We start from the raw sequence: 20,643 nt of genomic DNA, 5'->3' as shown, positions 1-20,643 counted from the left end.
GGTGAAAGTAACTCAAAAGTAATACAGGAGTAATGTAACGCATTACAATTCTGAGACAGTAATATTGTAAGGTAATTAATTACTTTTAAATAACAGTAACAAGTAATATATAATGTATTACAGTTTGGAAGTAACTTGCACAACACTGGCAGTGTACATATGTTTGACTACTTAAATGTGTATGCAAGTGTTTCATATATGTGTGCGTGAATGAAGTTTGATTTAAGCCCTAGACGGCGCCTCATATTGTCGTCTTTTCGCGTAAAATATAACCAGACTTTAGAGCGCTTCTGCCTCGATGCCATGTTTGCTGCGTTCTTAACCAAAACAAGGCAGCGCGTGGGTGACGTCATGACACATTTGCAACGAGCAGAACCGATAAGCGGAATCGTTAAGCAGGCATACTAACGGTTCCAAGGAATTGGTTCACTGGGCACCGGTTCTGAAGAAGAACCGGTTCTCGATTCCCATCCCTATCCTGCACCACACCGATTTTTATCCAATCAGATTCACTTGCTGGGAAAGTGAAAATGTTCCTTTCTCTAAAACATCCAGCAACCAGCTAGTTCATAGCAAATTCATGGCTGTGATGTAAAATCTATTGGTTATTTAAAATTTAACGGGGCCTGTCGATTTTTTTTTTATAGGTACCTCAGCACATGTCATTTCTGCAACCCATAAACCATGTAGTTTGTTGAGATGTGTGCAATTAATTCTCTAAGCTGATGGCCTTTTTTAACTTGGGCCAGTAAATCATATAGCAACATGCTATCACAATATCATGCTACCACAATATCCTATCATCACAGTGGCAAGTCTTACATGCCAAAACCACTCAACGTTTTCTTCAGAAAATTTGGTAATCGAGTTTGAATATGCTACTTTTAATCTATTTGGCATAATAGTTAATGGGGTTTGATGATGAGCGGGTGATTGCGTGTGTGTGAGAGACAATGCTACAGGTGATTAATTCTTCTGCTGAGCCTTGAAGATGATTTATTTATTTGGAAATGGCACAGCATGACCAGGTCTGATAATAGTTCCCATGGTGAAGACAGCAGATAGGTCGTCCATTTCCCACTCACAATACTGTGCTCTCTTGGAGAGATTGCAGATCTGCTATCATTTAGCCCTCCCTTTTCTGACTGCATGCCCTGCTGTGCTCATGGTCAGCTATTAGCCTAGCTTCTGGGAAGGAGAGAGAGCGAGAGAGAGAGAGACCATGTGTCTGATGTATTAGTCTGAAAATAAACGTCTGCCCTCTCTGCACAGCTGTACAGACATTTGTTTAGCTCCAGGCTAAAGCGGCAATGCTAAATGTGTTTTTTTGCTGTGCTGATATTGATGTCTGATCGCTTGATGGCTTGAGATTCTGTTCTAAAAGAGTTTTTGCTTGAGAACGTTATTAATTATACTGTTCTGATAGCGAAACCTTTTTGAAATGGAAAATCGGGCCTCCTGAGGTCAGCCGTGGTTAAGATGATTTTGATGAGTCTTTATTAACCCTTTAATCGTCAGTACAATAAATATTCAGGGGAGTTTTCTAAAAAGACTGGGTGGATATTCACAATGAAAATAATGGCTAAAAAACATATCAAAGGGTTTAATTCAATTGTTTATTTAATACTCCTAAATAGTGTAATCGCCTTCTCATTTATTCAATGATGTTTTTAATTTTCTCTATTACAATGTACAGTAGTGGCCAAAAGTGATGTCTGGGGGGATTGGTTTGAGGATTTGTTTTTAATGACCCTGTAAGTTCAATTAATTAAACCATCAAAATATTTTATATTTTTATCTGACAAAATTATCTGGCAAAAAAGGGGTAATCTACAGCTACAGGTTTTATTTTTTATTTTTATTTACATAAAAAAGGCTTGTTGGGAAAATCATACATTAACTACAACATAATCAGTTAATTGGTTCTCTCTTGTTTTTGCATGTTTATAATTTCATTGTTTAAAAGCCTGGCCAAAAATCATGCCCGCACAATTTGGCATGTTTCATTGCATTATCACAAGTGAAATGATTGACTCCAAGCATAACTATACAATATGCTTACAAAATCTTTAACATTTTTAATAATTTGAATAAAGGTGGAAAATGTCATTTTTCCTTGGCCGGACATCACTTTTGACAAGTGTAAATGTCAACATTATCAATTATATCTAAAGGAGTGAATTGTGTCACACAATGTAAGCTTATTGATTTAAGCTCAGTATTCCTGGTTGGAGCTTCCATAAATATTTAGTTTATATTTAGTTCAAACCAAGTTTAATGGTGCAAAGCTTAAATTTACAGTATTACGGCATTTATTAGCGTAAATGTAGCATTCTGTAAATTAACTTAGCACATTTGCACATTGCACAAACTGCACGTTTTTAATGCTTTTTTACATGAATCACATGAATCAGAGTAAACAAAATTTACGAAGATGTAAGTCGATAAGATAATGCTTTTAAAAAAAGTTTCTTATGCTTAAATCTAAAAATCTAAAATGCAGTAAAAGTGGTAATATTCTGAAATATTATTACAATGTCAAATTACTTTTTTCTATTTTATTATATATTTTAAAATAATAATTTTATTTACTCCAGTTCTCAGTGTCACATCCTTCAGAAATCATTCTAATATACTGATTTGCTGCTCAATAAATGATTAAATTTCTTATTGTTATCAATGTTGAAAACAGTTGCTTAATATTTTTGTGGAAATCATGATCCATTTTTGCAGGATTCTTTGATGAATAAAAAGCAACATTTATATGAAATATAATTTTTTTGAAACATTAAATGCCTTTACTCTCATTTTTTAACAATTTGATTAATCTTTTGCTAATTAAAAGTATTAATTTCTTTAAAAACAAAACAATGTATTTACCTCAAACTTTGTTTCTAAGAAGTAGCCTAGTGCAGATATCTTTCTAACACAAACATTTATATTGTGATTATGCGTTTGAGCTTCTGCTCTTCTTTCAATCTGCTAAAGACCTAAACATCAAGAGCACTTTCTTCTTGCTGACACTGAGGGTGGGATTTGATTATCACAGATCAGAAAATGAGCAGTTCTGAGCTGGGCATGATTCACAGTGTTTTTACACCTACTGTGTTACCAAACTATGGTCTAAAACCGCTTGTTGTACAAATACTGCTAATGACAGTGGTATCACTGTTTATTCCTCACATCTTTCATCTGCTAGCAATCAACAAAGGCAAATCCCATAATGCTGTATTTTCAAAGGTGCCGTGTAAAGCCAGTATGGCACGGCAGTGCCTGAAGCAGGCTGGCAGAGATTCGGTCGCCTCTCGCCTTCACAGCAGATGAGTCATTCCAAATGTCTTGCTCATGAATCAGTTGGGCTTCATTAGGCCTGATCGGAGGTGCTCTGACACCATTCATGTCCTGGCCTGCTCACCCACTATCACATGTTGGGTGAACTCACCCGTACCAGGTGGACCGTATCCATGGATACAGTCCTGTGGACCGGTTCACACTACTGCAATTACTCATGTGACTGACGCTAGACCATTTAGTCTGGTTTTGCAGATATCCAGAAAAGAGTGGAACGGGTCTGCTTGCAGAAAGGTGCATGTTGAGACAGGTGAGATAGACCATCGTTATGCGGGGCATACTGTCTCCCCAGGGGCGAATTGCTCTGGCTGCATGCTGGGAAATATGACAGGCTGTTAATTGAACGTGGCAGCAAGGCTACTGTGACACAAAAGCAGTTTAGATCAGTGCCATATCTAGTCTTAGTGCTGTGGTCTAACTTAAAGCCACCACAACTTCCTCAGCTTCCCTTGGCCCTGACCAATTTTTTTTTTGTTTATTTTATCTTGAGCACGAATTTAATCAATTGAGTTTAAGCTTTGTATATAGAATAGCTTTGATCAGACATCTCATTCAGCAGAGCCTGTGTTATTAAATTTCTCTTTGATAAAAGATACACATCCAAGAGCCTTGCTTTGAATCTGGTCTGAATAAACCATTAACATGATTGTTTTTTTAATGCATTAATTTATGGATTTTATTTTTTTGTGGCCTTATGAAGTTGCATTTGCATATTGTTACACATAAGTAAAAGATGATATACAGTGAGCTGTTCATTATCACAGAATAAACCCACAGGAGACTTCTGTACCCTTGACAAAGGTGTCATATCACACTGAAGGGGCTTATTTTTTACGATAATGAGCGACTAACTGTACAGTACCCTGCTTATTTCACGGCTACTTAACAAATAAATAAATGGATATGAAATATTGATTTGAGTATTATGTGAGAAGAAAGGGTGATATGAGAAAGGAACCTAGCACTGCTATGTAGGAAATCATTTGCCAGGCAATGGTCAATTCTACAATTTAGCTAAAACAATCAACTGTTTGTCAAGTAGTTTTTTGTTTCAGTGAATCTTGAAAAGTAGGTGCATTTATTTGGACTAGTTTTAAATTTAAGCGAGTATTGAAAAGATGAAATGCCTTTGCAATGCTTAGTCATGCAGAGCCAGTGCTGCACCTCTCCACTCAATTCATTTCCTGCTCTTGAATTAGAGTACTTTAAGAATGGGGGGAAAAAGAGGTTAATTTTTTTTGTTGAATGTAATTGAGCCTTCCATTCTACTCATTAGTTTTCTTTAATAGTTTCTCTGTTATGATAATTACTTCGGTGCTCATTAAATAGCTGCATTCATTCCCTGAGTGGAACAAGATTTGGGGGAGGCATCTGTCAGGCAAAGAAAAAGGGAACATATGAAGCTCAAATAAATGTGCATAAATGATAAACTACAGCAAAGTGACTTTGAGGGCCTTTGTGTGTTTTCAAGTATGCTTTGAATGGATGCAAGATGTTCAGAGAGCTTTTTTGTTGTTGTTGATTTAGCAGATGTTGGATGACAGAGGGGACAGCGGCATGGTACGATAGTGAGAAAATTAGTCACAATGTTGGTACGATCCACCAACTGTCCATCTTGCTCGTAAAGGCTTTGCGATCTGCCTATGAGTCCCGTGAGCATTGCAGGTGAGCAATAGTGATGTCAAAGCCAATGATGAGACCAACATATGGCGGCCGTCACCCCACCACGAGGCCGTAAGCTCGAGTGACACAAACGCAAGGCCATCTTACTCACTCTGACACCTGTGGATTGTACGGCCATTCATCCGAGGACCAGACACAACCCTGCGTCCTGCTCATAAACTACGCTCCATGCAAGCAGTATATTAAGCTAAGAAATAGGAAGGTCCTGCCATAAAGGGTCTCTCATGGAGACCACGTGTTGGGTAGATATTACCTGTGCACTTATCACCTGTGCTAGGACTGATGGGTCAGTGATCTTTGTCGAGAAATAATTACTTTGCTCTCTTCTTTTTTATTCTACCAAAGGTTTACATCATTTATCTCTCAGCCTGTCAGTGGGTGTCAGTGCAATGGTGTCGTTTCATTAATAAGGTGGGCTCGGTTTTGGTCTCAAAGGCCATTATTTTCCTGTTGCAACCGAGAACCCTGGCGTACCACACCTCCAGAGTGGGTCTCATGGCCTCTGTCTCCACAGGCCTCTGATGGGAGTTTAGAGATCAGAGCTGCATGCAGGCCATCAGCGCTTCTCATTATAGCGGACTAATCAGCAGCGACTGAGAGAGGGAGAGGACGGATAATTTGATTACACAACAGTTATTAATGGTGCTGTTGGAATGCAGAGTGGGGGTCTTCACAGCCGTAATTACTCTGGGACTGGGAGAGACTAGGGAGGAAGCCTTGGTCAGACTGATTAGTTAAAAGTACATCCCAATACAGTGGTCTGTGAGATGAGAATAAATAAAGCAGTATTACCTTTAATAGCCATACAGTGGTTATCTTTTAAAGAAAGCTCACCGACATTCACTTTTTAATTCAATCACAGGGAGTTATCTTCCTTCTGGAATGTGCAGTGTTAATTGCTTTGATGTTCTTCTTTGAGAGTGTTCTTTCCTCGAGATCCTCCTCAGATTACCAACGTTAAACATGGATGTTCTGTGAGCGCCCTGCCCTCTCCTGAAATCCCATCACGGTGGTAATCTTTTCTTCAAATCTTTGCAATCGCAACCTTTTAATAATCTTTGCGGATATAAATCATAATTAAACTCACTCAATCTTCAGTATTCTAAAAGTGAAATGTGTGTTTTATGCATCACTAGTGGTGCCAAGCGTTGTTGTTTTCAAACAGGATTCCCAAAAACTCCTCCTGCCCTGACCCTTGTCTTCCATTGTTCTGTAACGGTCACTTCACACTGCACAGACAAACACCAACCAATTGCAACACTTTGTCGGGTTTGATCGTATCAGTGTGTTACCCCTGTTGGCGTCTGATGGTGTTGACATACTGTAATCTGGTGATTGTCTGCTTTGGTCGCCATTCATTGGTGCACTGTGAATTGTGAAAAACAGGTATTCCCACCACAAACACCTTTAGTTGAGCCATTAGTTGAAATGTTGGACCAGTTAAAGGGTTAGCTCACCCAAAAATGAATATAGGGTCCCCGTAGGTACTTAAAGTCTTAAATTTCCTAAATGGTATAAGAAAAGTTTTAATGTGATGGTTTAAGCACAGTTCACAATCAATTAATCCCGCAGATTTATGTCCCGCAGATATAATTCAAGCAATTGAATTATAACATTGTATGTCTTGTGGTATTATATCAGTTGTGAACTTTTCAGAAAAATTGACCCTTTCTAATAAGCGCTGCTGCTTTGTATACAGGGGTTACCAGGGTAAACCTTATAGTTCTGCTATCCCATAAGCGCCACCTGCCATCAGAGAAAGGCTGATTGAAAATGCAAATTCAGTGTTAACTTGTGGATAGAAAAGAAGCAAATGTGCTCTCAGAAAATCTAAACATCTTATCACATATAATTGTATATTTTACATATAATCATAATATAAATATAATAATTTATAATTTTGACCCTTTTCGTAAATGGTTTAAAGGCTGAAATGTGAGGCTTATTATTTTGTAAAACTTTGTGTTTGTCAAAACCTGCATTTAGACTGTAAAGTTGTTTAAATCATGGCTTTTACAGTCATTTTACAGTCAGTTCAGGATGTTAACTGTTCTAACCCGCCCATTTTGGTATTAATTGTATTTGTGCAGGTCTTAAAAAAGGTCTTAAAAACCTTACATTTGATTTTAAAAACCCTGCAGACATCCCGAAATATTGACATCAATTACCCACCCTTGTGTCATTCCAGACCCATTTGTTCGTCTTTAAAGTGTAAATGAAGATATTTTTAGTGAAAACAGAGATTTTCATTGATCTAAGCACATATAATAAATGGATTTGCAATCGTATTTGCTTGACGAACAAGAAAAGCGGCACCGTTCCCATTCAAACCAAACATACCCCCTCAGATTTTTAAGCCAAATGGATTTGAATGCAGCTTCCAAAAGACAAAAATGTATATTTTTTACATTTAATAATGATCACTTTAAAGCGTACGATCAGACCGGTGTGATTAGTTTGCTAGAGACGGCTGCACTCAGCGCTCGTCATATATCACAACTGTTTAGTGTTTTCAACCATATAATGTTTACTTTATGACATTTAAATACAGATAAGTACCAGCAAAAAGTTTGTTACTAGTTTGTAAAATATACACTGATGTCTATAGAAGTTGTAATAATCCTTTCAAATGTAATTTGACTACGTGTTATATTGATATCTGATATTCTACACATAGCGTAAGTAACTATAAAGTTTACTCTAATCTTAAAATATTGTAGGTACAAAATGAATAGTGCCCCAAAGTTATCGTCTTTTGGTTATTTTATTAGTTTTGAAGTTAAAATGTCACACAGCCTAGGCTGTCCAAAATTTTACTAAATATAAATTTGTAAAAATGGAGAAAGTTAGGTTTGCAGGACTTCAAACAGCTGCCTCTAATTTACAAAATGTGCTGTCAAACGTGGATATAAGCTGCAGTTTGTGATGCCAGTGCTTATATGAATTAAATTGGTTTGTTTCTACAAGCTACAAAATTCGTGGAAGACTGAATCGATGCAGTACTTATAGGCTTAATATTCTGAAATAGTAACAGTAAATGCTTTAATAATGTATGTTCTTGCTTCGATAATTCAAAAGTATAATCGGAAATGATGACATTGCAGTAGTTATTACAGTGAAAGCTAGCTTTATTATAAATAAGTTATTTTTATTTGGGTTTTTTCCACATAAAACAAACAGTTCTGCTCTCACCCCTCCCTAAGTGGCGCTTCCTCTGTGTGCAGTATGTGCGTTGATCTGTGTTTATATGTGAATAAAAGTCGAAATTAAATCCTTTTATCATATCAAGCAACTGTCTCTTCAGACGACTTGGATTAAACTGCTCAATTCATATGGATTTCTTTTATGATCTCTGTTCTTTTTGAAGCATCAAAGTTTTGGTGTAATGGACTTCAAGCAAACCGAACATGCTAAATGATTCACAGGCAGAGAGCATTTCTTAAAAACTGTGGCCCTCCTGTTTATTTAATTTTTTTCTCAGAAACCGATGCTGTTTCTCAGAACACCTATTTATGAGGTATCGGTCATGCAGAACAAGAAAAAAAAATCTTACAACACCTTTAAATTTGGATAAAAGATGGTGTTATACAGAGATAGTTCTCTCAAATCCAAGTATAGCTTCTTTTTCTCACCCTCATGTAGTTATAAACCTGTATGATTTTCTTTTTTGTCTTGGAACACAAAAGGAGATAATTTAATATCCGTTTGTGTGAATTCAATTCTATGGCGGTACGCTGTGACTCACTTTCATGCTTAATAAGCACCCAAGAGTATCAGCAAAAATTCCATGTTACTCACTAATGATTTTCAAGTGTTTTGATAAGTTTTAGTGATAAACAATTAATTTAAACAGTTTCACTTTAAAATCATGGTTTTCATTGCTCCCCTGTGCTCATTCACACTGGGTTGGAAGAACATGAGGATGAGATAAAAATGGACAATTTTCTTTTTTTCCTTCTTTTTTTGGGTGAACTGTTCCTTTAACTTGAAAAATTACACACTTTATCTGAAAGTGTAATGTGTTGCCAAGTCTGATCAGGACTGTTGGATCATCTTTGCAGCTTTGAGGAACAGCAGCAGATGCTTGAGTTACGCAGTGGCTGTTAGGCAGTAAGGAATGACTTCTTCACAAGATCTGACTGTCGTCTTGTAGGCTTGTAGGTCAGGCTTGTAGGTCTGACTATCATCTCGTAAGGCTTGTAGGTAAAATATACATTTTATCCCCCTGAAGACTAGATGATAGAAGTGAGATGTCATTGTATCAGACACTTTTGGCTTTTGTTCCACAGGGATGAGTCATTGCTCACAAATCTCCATAATGCTGATGTCAATTAGCTCCGAAACAAAGAATGAGATACAGCAAATCACTGCTATTTTCATTTGTAGAGGCATAAAAGCAATATTGAATTTCTGTAGCTAGCAGGGTGTTAATGACCCTACAATAGTATTGGCCTCAGACATTAACATTACCTAGAAAGGCATCATATATATAAATTTTATATTTTCAAACATAAAGCTTATTGTTGCAGGTGATCAAAGTGTTGTAACCGTAAATAAATTAACATTTATTCTAGTGATGATTTTAGTAAGTTTGTTTTTTTATTTGTCTTGGAAATATCAAGCATGAACCCTCATACGTCTCAGTGAATCCATCATATATTCTCAAACACAAATCTCATAGTACATTTTGTCTCCAGCTAAGGGCATTAACCTCTATTTAATTAGTAAACAAGTTATAGTTTCTGCTATAGTTTCACAGACCCCTATTCCCATTAAGTCCTGGACTTAATGGGATGTTTTATTCAAACCTATCATTAACCACATAATTTCAAGATGTATTTTATAATATAATGGAATATTTATGCAATATAATGGTTCCTCAGATGTCTGAATCCTGTCAGTTTGGTAATATAATGCAGTCATCTGCATTATATAAAACCGAATCATCAGTCAATATCTTTGTAATTTCCATAAAAGATACCTAGTATATGTGACATGAGGTATTAATATGATAAGATCTGAGATCAGCATTTCATTCTTTAAGATAAACTGAGTTGGACAGGTAATTATTCGCACCATGTTGTATTTGGTAATTTTATTTATTTGGTTACAATTTATTGGTTGAGTAACATAAAGCTGTAAAAGGGAACATATAAACTTGACCATTACATTTATTTTCACATTCCACAACTAACAGGACCTTGAAGGACTCTCAGAAGTCATTCACATAACAAGCTTTAAGCAATGGGGACTGAAAACAATCTCTCTTTTGCTTGGAAGTACAGTGCATACATTAATGTATTAATGTAATTGCCACAGTCATTGCATATTCCAAGGTTATCACATTTAAAAAGATTGATCCGAAATATTTAATTGTCGTCATTTACTCACCCTTACGATATTCATAATCCATTTGGAAGGGAAAATTAATTTAGACGTCCATTTGAAGTGAATATTTAGCTGAATGTCCAAGCAGCTCCTTTTATACAAGAAAAGTAGAAGAAGACCAGGGACTGTCAATCTCCAAAAAATTACAAAACACCATAGTGGTACAAATGATCTAAATTTCCTGTAGACGTGAGAGAGCTTGGGTGAAAATCATTGAACATCAAGACTCCTGCACAACAAACATTTTCTGATTATTCTGTTATTCTGTGCAACATGAGGACAAATAGTCTGGCATCAGGAGAATGACTGGAGCATTTCCCAGTACAATCAAGCAACCATTTATGTAGTTCTTCAAAGGCGTATACTGTAAGAAATATAGGATTACCATTTAAACTTCGAGTATTTACAGTGACGACCTGGCAGGACCTGTTGTCAACCATGGTTATGCCATGTAAGTATAATTAGTCTATACAATCTAAAGGTCTTGTTTTTTAGTCAGTGTTCATTACAATTACTGTGGCTTAAATACACTGCCTGCCCCCCCCCCACCCCAAAAAGAAAAAAGCTGCTGTTTGGATTTAAATTGGCAAATGCTTAATAGTCTATGATTGGATCATTATTGCAGTGTTTATTATGTTTCTAGAATGTTGTATGTTTGGCAACAGTTCTTCTAACCCTAATTGATAGAGTTTGTAGCTTTCATTTCTTAAACAACCATGTAAGATGCATCCAAGATGACAATGTCAAGATTCATCAGGCTCAAATTGTGAAAGAATGGTTGGGAGGGAGCATGAAGAATAATTTTCACACATGAATTGTCAATACAAGATCTTGACCAAAAATTGATGCACCTTCAGAGATGCATACATTTTTGGTCAAGATCTTGTATTGATGATCCAAGAGTTTAGGACTCCAGCACATCAAAGTCTCCTCCCAATTTAGCAAAGACTCTTCCAGCACATCCCAAAGAGTTTCAATGAATTTAAGGTCTGGCCTCAGAATTACATAGTAATTGCACTGTATTCACCCTAAAACAGTGGTGAACAACTTTCTAATGCATAGGCAGGGGTCTTGAGATACATTTTTCAAAGTTTAACTGTTTTTAACTTGATGCCCGACGCAACAATTATGATGTGAGATGCTCCAACAGCCAGATGTTAGTCTGCATGTTTGCAGACCAACAATGAAATCATTGATCGGTTGTATACGACTGCTTAGACTAGTCTTAAAAGTTACTTGCATAAAGTAGATTGATCTGATTTGAATATGAAAACTAAGACTGATTACCCTTGGCTAACTGTTAGATGGTCAGAGCAGTTCTTAAGACAGTCTTAACATAGTGGGCATGCTCATGTAACTGACCCCATATTGCATTATGAATTTCTGTAATTCAGTGGTAGACTTGTGTTTTGTGAAATGCAATTTATTGGCTACTAAAGCCACTTCAAATATTGATACATTCAAATGAACTGTGATGTAATACGATTAACCATCAAGAAATTTACGAAATTTAAAAAATTATTAACAAGCCCTAGTTAATATTTTAAAGAGTCTCTCCAGTTTTTCGCGATTCCACGATCGCTGAATGCAAAGCAAAATCAACAAAATGTCACAATTTTTTCGTTCCTGCACAATTCGTTTTCACCGCAAAATAATCGCAAAAAGTAATTTTAATCACAAAAATAAATATTATCTAATTGAATAATCCCTGATTTATTTAAAGCTGTAATGCATTATTTACACGAGAATACAGACGTTATGCATGAACAGTATATGATCTGTGTGAAACAGCGAAAGCGAATCTTTCTCACTTGCTAACTTGCTTAAGTGCCAAGGACCGGGCGAAGCGATTTCTCAAGATGGATAAATGACCCCCCAAAAAAAGTATGATATGCCTGATAGCACAAAAAATAAAAGTTTATAAAAGTGCTGTATAAACTCAAATCAGTACTGACACACGGATTCTGTGCTTGCGTTTGCCGCCAGTCAGCGCTCGCGTGAGTATAACGAAATGTGTTCTATTTCTAGGCTCATTGCCTTAATTATACACGTAATAATACACATAATTATGCCTAAATGTCCGTCTTGGCGGTTATGTCTTGAGTGAACAAGTTTGGGACGTGAGTCAGTATTGGATCTGCACATTACTAGGTCTTAAAAGCCGTGTAGCAGGGTTAATTTTTCAACGAATTTGTGCAATTTGCTTGTTGGTAATAAACATTTAAACTGTTATCCATTGTGTTTTATGTTGTTGGGTATCACAAAACGGAATATAATACGAAAAAGTAGGTACTATCTTACAGCGGTTTGCAACGATTCTCCTTTCCCCCACAATGCATTGCATTACGTCACCTAGGGTAGAGAATTTACCAGAGCCTACCTTGAGAGCATTGAGAGTGACTAGAGAGACGAGTAGTAGACGAGAGTATTCAGATAGCGCAGATTATAGATAAATAGATAAATACATAGATATAGATAGATAGATAGACAAGATATATAGATAGACAGACAGATATATAGATAGATAGGCTAGTATATGCGGCAACTGCACATCCAATAGCGCGGGCGTCTCTGACGTGCGACCAACTCTACGTTGTCAATCTACCTACTATATATTTCTATCTATTTATCTATCTAGCTACTAGCTATCTATGCTAACATTATGCTATCTGGCTGTCTGCCTATCTCTCTCTATACCGCCCACACAAGCAACTCACCAGGACACTTCACCAACTCTCCACTCATTCTCCTCGAACCATGCATTTAATTGGCTTTGACGGCCATCAGTTCTTGGCAATTCCTCATTTGCCCTCTCACGGCTGGCAGGTTCGAAATTATACGGCTGCGGGCCATCATACATGTTGGCTCTTGCCACCTCTTCCTCATCCCAGTCAGTCGCCATAGTTCTATTACTAGGCTGAGCCTACCTTTCCTCCACTTCTCCCCAACGTGACGTCATCACCGAATTGCGTAAAAAAAAACCTGTTAACCCTCTGGGGACTAAGCTCTTTTTGGTCCATTTTCTCAATTTTTACATTTGGGCTTATAAACTATATGTAATGGAGATGGAACACTATCTGTTTGGTATCTATGGATTCAGAAGACCCTAAGCTAACATAAGCACGCATGTAATATGTTTATAAGGGAAGTTTGAGTGAAAATGTACAATAAACTAGAGAATTTCAAAAACGGAAATTCGATTTTTGGCATTTATTTCTGAAAATCACACATCACACAACAATAGTGAACAGTTTTTGAACAAAAAATATATTTGTCAAAGCCTTTGCTTGACATACATGTGTAATTGTTAAATAAAATGTGTAAAGAACAACGAAAATGTTAACTTTATTTACAAATAGTCCCAGGCATTTTTCTTAGGAATGCTTAGAATTTTCTTAGCAATGCTTTCTCCTCGTCACTCTCCAGTAATTGTTCCAGAGTTTGTTCCACCATAAATCGTTTACTGCTTGCCATCATAAAAGTGCTAAAACAATAAATAATGCTATAATTGTATGTGTGTATATATATATTATAATTGTTCTTTCTCTCTCTCATATCTCTGTGCGCTCTCGCTCCGTAAAGCCTTGTTTATACTCAATGCGTCCGTTCGCTTTCTGTCGTCTCTGCCACTCAACACTGTTTGCGTAATAGTATATAGTACCACCCCTTGCAAGGCTACAGAGTCCTCCGATTTGCTAGAATACGTCATGGTAACCTTCCTCTGATTGGGTAAGAAAAATATTCCTCCATCGGCAATTTTTCCATTGGTTGTTGCTCATGAATCTGCCAAACAACATCGATTTCATTGGCCTTTGATGTAGTGGTATTGCGCAACAAGGAAGTGTGTATAGAAGTCGGGTAAGTGATTTTTGAGACATTTTAAAAATGATATACATATCTTGAGTGATTTATGTACCCATTAATCAACAATGGTGGTTTACCTGCAACATGGCCTTTAAAGTGAAAGCAACCTAGGCTCCTGTCTGTCGTTAATGTTAATCAAATGACAACAGGGGAAAAAACAAATAGTAGTCTACTAAAACTTAGACCCCTTTTTAAATCTGTATCTTTATGTTGTATTTATTTGTCCGATTGTAATTTGTTTATTAGTTCTTATTTTATTACTGACTGTTTAGCCTACTTGATTACTTAATTACTTAAGAACTTTTTACTTATAAAAGGCAATTGTTTATTGCTGTGGTTTACTTGTTAGATTTTGGTCACATTTCCCACCCTAAGTGATCATGTTATTAAAGCTAGATAGCACACAACTGGACTAGCCTTTTTTAGGAAGATACCAAAATAAACAAGATTTATGAATTTTGTTTGTTCTATTGTCATGTAGGACTATTGTGCATCTAACATACTAGTGCAAAGTGCCCGTGCAAAATCATTTTTTGTGTGTTTTTATTAATTGTTGGTTTGGTGTGTTTGAGTGCTCATTGTTACAATTACACAGCAAAAGTTCAGTGACATTTTTATTTGTGCATGGTTGAAAGCAAATAGGCCTACTGATACTGACATAATGACATACAATAAATGTGGAAAATTGAGCTACATATATAACTAACTACTGACAACCAGAGTTGGGTATGACGCGTTACAAAGTAACTGTTACTGTATTCTAATTATTTTTCGTGATAACGCAGTAATGTAACTCATTACATTTTAAAATTTATGTAATTTGATTACAGTTACTGATGTCAATAAAATTAAGTTACTTGCGTTACAAATGTATTGTTAAGAAAATAATATTTAGTAAAATGCATTTCCAATCACGTTTGGCCGGCTGCGTCAGTTAATGAGCATGCGCTTTAATGAATTACACACACGCAACACGCACACGCAACGCAAGTAGGGCTGCAGCTATCGATTATTTTTGTAATCGATTAATCTAGCACTTAATCGATCGATTAATCGAGTAATCGGATTTTTTTTGTGTGTGTGTGTTTTATAAACAGAATAGTTATATTAAACTTGTGTCTATTTCAGTTAAAGCTGTTATAAGTTATATACTATAAGTTATATAGTATGCAAGTTATAAAGCTATCTCATATGTGAATTTTCCTTTAAGATGTTATAATATAACCATTCTAAGCATATTTGTGTATTCTGGTAGTTTAATGCTGAAGAAGAGCTGTAACGTGACTTGTTGTTGAACACGCAGTAAAAGCTGACGCACTTTTTTTACGTGCGTTTTAACTGAAAAATGAGTACTCCGAATCTTTATTAAAAACCAACAGGCTGGGGACTTTCATTTTTTGTTGTTGTCTGTATTTGGCAGACGTGAAATACAAACAAGGTCTCGCAAAGACTGCAATACAATATTTGTTCCTCCATCACGTCCCGGTGTGTAGTGAATGCATGCTGAAATTATTGTTGCGTGGCTACATAAAGGTTTAAGCATATGTGATGCATTGCTGCAATCGGTCTGACTGGCGTGTGTTTGTGTGTGTGTGTGTGTGTGTGTGTGAAGAGGTTCTTTTTTTAGGCTATACTCTCTGGCAATTGAACGTAATAGTTACGTTTACTACTTAAAAATGTCATCAAAGCTAAAAATCATATCTAGTCAAACCGCATCACGACATCGCTACAAATACAGTATGGGATTAAAATCAGCGAACATCAATAGGCTTACTACGTTCAGGGGCGATTCCAGGATTTTATAAATGGGGGGGCAGAGGGGGGACCAAGATCCACTCAGGGGGGGCCCATGGGAAATCAGAAAATTCAAATGGAAATAAATAGTTTAGAAAATATTAAGCACGATTTTAAAAAAATCTTTGCAATGCTCAGTGACCTAATAAAGATGCTATTAAATGTGGCACCGAACAAAAGCCTGAAAATCATTTTGTATTTTACAGGGATTGGACTTTTGTTCTAATAAATAAAAAAACATTACCTAGGCATTAATTAGTCATTTAACATGGTTTATTCTCAACACAAACATTGAATTTGTGTGTGTTTGTGTGTCGGCGAACGTTATCTGCATGAAATCTGTCTCTGACATGGTTTCTTCTTAAAGAAACCTTGGATGTCCTGTTGCGGTGTAAAAATAAGCAAAAACCCATTCAGTATAAATTACACAGAGTTGCATGTAAAGTTCTTACATTTTAATGTTTACCACGGCTCTGCTTTTTTTGGAAAAAGATTATAGTACCTTTAGTCTGTAAAACAAAAGATAAAGTAATATGTGGCTCATTACAGGTATGCGTAGACATTTTGGCTTCATAAGTGTTGGGAAAAAAAGGACATGATTTTCATGTTTTTAGCATTCTATCAAAATAGTGACATGTTTAACTATAAGGAATACATATAGGTCAAGCTCAGGGACTCTATAATAATAATAATTGGTAGATTGTTCAGACACTGTCCATAAAAATATTCCACCCTGTTAGGGACGTATACGTAGGTTATCACAACATGTTAATAATGTAAATGTTAAACAATAACTTGGCTTAAAGCTTGAATAATAAGCTTTTCTTGGATAGTATATGTCCCTTATGCCATCTTAGAATTTTTTTTTCTTCTTGAAACAAGCAAATTTTTTTGGATGAATAGAATATGTTTCACATTCCACCCTGTTAGGTTTATAGATCTAACAGGGTGGAAAATTCTGAGCTAAGTTAGCCATAGCTCTTTGAGTGATCAACATTTAGCTAGCGAACCTTCTACAGATGAACAGAACTTTTATAACTATGTCAGATTTGTTTTTACATTTTTTTGATTGGACAAACATTCTCCATAACATAGCCTAACAGGGTGGAACTTTAAGGGTGGGACAAGCAGGATAACATTTCAAAAACTAAAAAAAAAGTTAGGAGTGAGAGTTGAAGCTTACCTCAGTTTGTACAGTTGAATTCCAGCAGGTAAAAGAAAAGAAATTTCACTTCTTGAAAATGGTCTCAAGGAAATTGCAGTTGGTTTTGGAAGGCAAAAAAGTACATACTAACAGGGTGGAAGATGACTTTAGGGATGCAGTAATTGAAGAAAATTTTAAGAAAAAGACCTATATTTCCACATGATTTATATGTATGATTAGAGGCAATTTAGCCTAGTCTATAAAAATTTAAAAATGATTTTTTAAAGGTTTTTGTCATTTCATGGTTTATATTTCTTGCAGAAGTTGATTACTGTGCACTGAGGACATGATATAATTGAATGCATACATCAATTAAAATTGTGTCAAATACAAAATAGTATTTTTAATGTCTATTATCTCTGTTTAATTGGTAAAGAATACTTAAATCTATAATTTAAGCCATTTATTATAAATATGTGACTAATTATATGTGACTAGAGAAAATATGAGTAAATAAATCATTGGGACAGGAAAGTCACCGCATACCAGGAATGACCCATGTATCTATTTTATATAGACGCGCTGCCGCGGAATAACACTGACAAGTCATCTGCCGAAATTACGTTAGCTAATCTAACGTTACTGGCTTGATCAGTCACACATGAAAGTAATCAGACTAACATATGGTGCGATATTTCAAAATATATACTGTAATTGAGTTTTTATATACCATAAACAGTGACGTGTCGAGGTGTTTCTCTCTCTCTCCTACTGTTTGAAAAACGCAGACCTTTGATTCCGCTTTGCGAATCGCAAATCAAGCAGTGATTGACAGCGCTCTGATCCAATAGCGTTGGGCATTGTCAGGTTGACAGTAAATCTAGCCCAATGATGTTGGGGGGGCACCAGGGGGGGGCCAATCATATTCCAGGGGGGGCCAGTGCCACCCCGTGCCCCCCTTCTAGACACGCCCCTGACTACGTTACCTTGTTTCAGCGAGTTAAGTGTATTAAGTGAATTAAGTGTGTAATGATCCCACACTTTAGACAATTTCTGCCGTTTATTCACATATTTATTCTCCGCCATCGCGCCAACTATTTCTTCCTGAACAGGTCCGTGTGAATAAACGGTCCGTGTGAAACAATCAAATCCCTGCGCCGCGCGTATAGTGCGCGTAATAGGAATTTAACGAGGCTTCGAGGCAGAGTTTTTGCCTCGAGGAATTTTTGTAATCGAGTAACTCGAGTAACTCGAGGAATCGTTTCAGCCCTACACGCAAGGTCTCTCGCTCTCTCCCTCGTGCGCGCGCTACACGGTTTGGAGCACAGTCTCTTCTGTCTCGCATGCGCGCTCTTGCTCGCTCGCTCGCTCTAGATTCCGGGAGATTTGAACTAATTTGCGGGCATCAGGGAGCCGCTATCAATATGCGCGAGACTCCCGGAACTTCCAGCAGACTTGGGATGTCTATTTATTAAATTGCTGAAAGAACTGAGTTTCACTTTGTAGTGTATTCTTGTAGTTTTAATAGGTTTTCAAAGTAACTTGAAAGTAATTAGTAATCTGATTACTTTTTACATGCAGTAGGCTAATCAGCAATGTAATCATATTACAATTTTAAAGTAGTAATTTGTAGTGGATTACTTTTTTTGAGTAACTTACCCAACACTGCTGACAACTAAGGCAGTGTGTCCACCAAGCGTTTTTTCATGCAGATGGTGTATTTTTCCAATTGTTTTCAATGGGAGCGCCGCGTTTTTTAAACACCATGAGCATAACGAGGCGCTGAGCATGTATTTAACGCTGAAGTGCTGAGTGTTCAGCGTTTTTTACTGGTCGCCGAGAGTTGAAGAATGTTCAACTTTGGGGTAAAACGCAGTGCTCATCATTGTCACTTTTTACCGAACCATCACACCGACCAACTGCCACATTCTGCTTGTTCAACGTCAACAGATGACAACATCAAGCATAATAACGGAACAAAATAATTTAAAACAAGAGCCAGAGAAAATACATTACATTGTATCGACATTTTAATATAGAATCAACACAGAAACAACATACCGTAAAACTTCAAATAACAGCCGAGTCCCAAAAATAGATGCCTGTCTCTTTTACACGCCTGGTGTGGCTACAGGTTTGGGCAAATAAAGGCCGTTCTCAAATAGAGGCCGGGTATTTTTTGGCGGCCGCCAAAGCAAATTTGTTTCCCGCCAAAGCCTTTTTTGATCTGTGAGTGATGTAGAAAAGAATATGACTGCTGCGTTTGACAGGGCGCAAACGAGCAGAGAGAGCGCTCCGGCCGCGCGCGCGCACTCTCACGTCTTCAAACAGCACGAGAGCTGTCTTGCTCTCTATTTCTCGCGCAATATTAATCAAAATCAATTGACACGATAGTAAAAGGTCGGAAGACCACAGTTTAACGTGGAGCATTTGGAGATTTTAAGAGATTAGAGACTCTAGGAACAACATCTCAATGAACAACATCTCAACACTAAATTATAAAGGCATGTCTCATATAGACTCCTGTCTCAAGCCGGTGCAGTTCTAAGATTTGGGAAAATAAAAGCCCGGGCTATTATTTGAAGTTTTACGGTATGTGTGAAATGAGATAGTAACACTTTTACGGATATTCCGTATCATAACAAGCAAAGTGTCTCAACGGAAAAAAATAAAATAAAAAATGCTGCACTGCCAAAACACTCTCAAGTGCTCTCAGGATACTGAAGATCTTTGGAATAGTCTGCTTTGCCTTAGTGCTTTGTGACGTTTATTTATTTATTTATTTATTTAAATTTTTAATTTATGCAGATTGATTTGATGTTTCAGAGAATACTTCTACAGAGATATTACATCTGTGTTTTCTGTTTACTACTAACAATGCAAGTTTGTCATAGAAATAGGAAATGATGAAATGTACAAAGTGGTTTCCTCAAAGCCTCCTCACTTTTTGATTGTGAAGCTAAGTGTTCTTTGTCTAGTATTCTGTTAATTTACTTTTATGTTAGACACCATTCCCTGAAGTCATTTAAGAACTCCCTCAGATTGCTATTGTAATGCACTCATAAATTGACTCATTCTATGAATTAAATTTGGGCATATAAGAGCTGGTTATATACAGTACGTTATTCTTGATTGTAGCTTATTGCCATGCCAACAAATAATCAAATAGCTGCACCTGTCATATTCAATGTAATGCTACCCATATGCATCAGTATAATAATAATAATAATAATAATAATAATAATAATAATTCATTACATTTATGTAGCGCTTTTCTCAGCACTCAAATCGCTTTACATAGAAGGGGGAATCTCCTCAACCACCACAAATGTGCACCATCCACCTAGATGATGCGACGACAGCCATATTGTGCCAGAACGCCCACCACACAACAGCTTATTGGTGGACAGGAGACAGAG

At 36.7% G+C, this 20,643-nt stretch overlaps 1 protein-coding gene across 3 annotated transcripts in view; it reads left to right on the top strand.

Annotated features, from left to right (window-relative positions):
* grik4 (glutamate receptor, ionotropic, kainate 4) overlaps window positions 1-20,643 on the top strand; it is a 454,446-nt gene that overhangs the window by 50,606 nt on the left and 383,197 nt on the right. The window contains exon 1 of one of the 3 annotated variants that reach the window (XM_077208502.1): window positions 14,230-14,280. The exons of 1 other annotated variant lie outside the window; for it this stretch is intronic. The gene's annotated coding sequence lies outside the window, so the exon portion shown is untranslated. Of the gene's footprint in view, window positions 1-14,229; window positions 14,281-20,643 lie in introns of those variants that run through there. One more of the 3 variants, XM_077208504.1, reaches the window with a different exon arrangement.

This window comes from Siphateles boraxobius, unplaced genomic scaffold (assembly GCF_051911475.1).
Source record: "Siphateles boraxobius isolate OS27281-9 unplaced genomic scaffold, OSU_SipBor_1 6, whole genome shotgun sequence".
NCBI lineage: Eukaryota > Metazoa > Chordata > Actinopteri > Cypriniformes > Leuciscidae > Siphateles > Siphateles boraxobius.
Note: the sequence above shows the minus strand (reverse complement) of the source record. Positions and strands in the feature narration are given on the sequence as shown.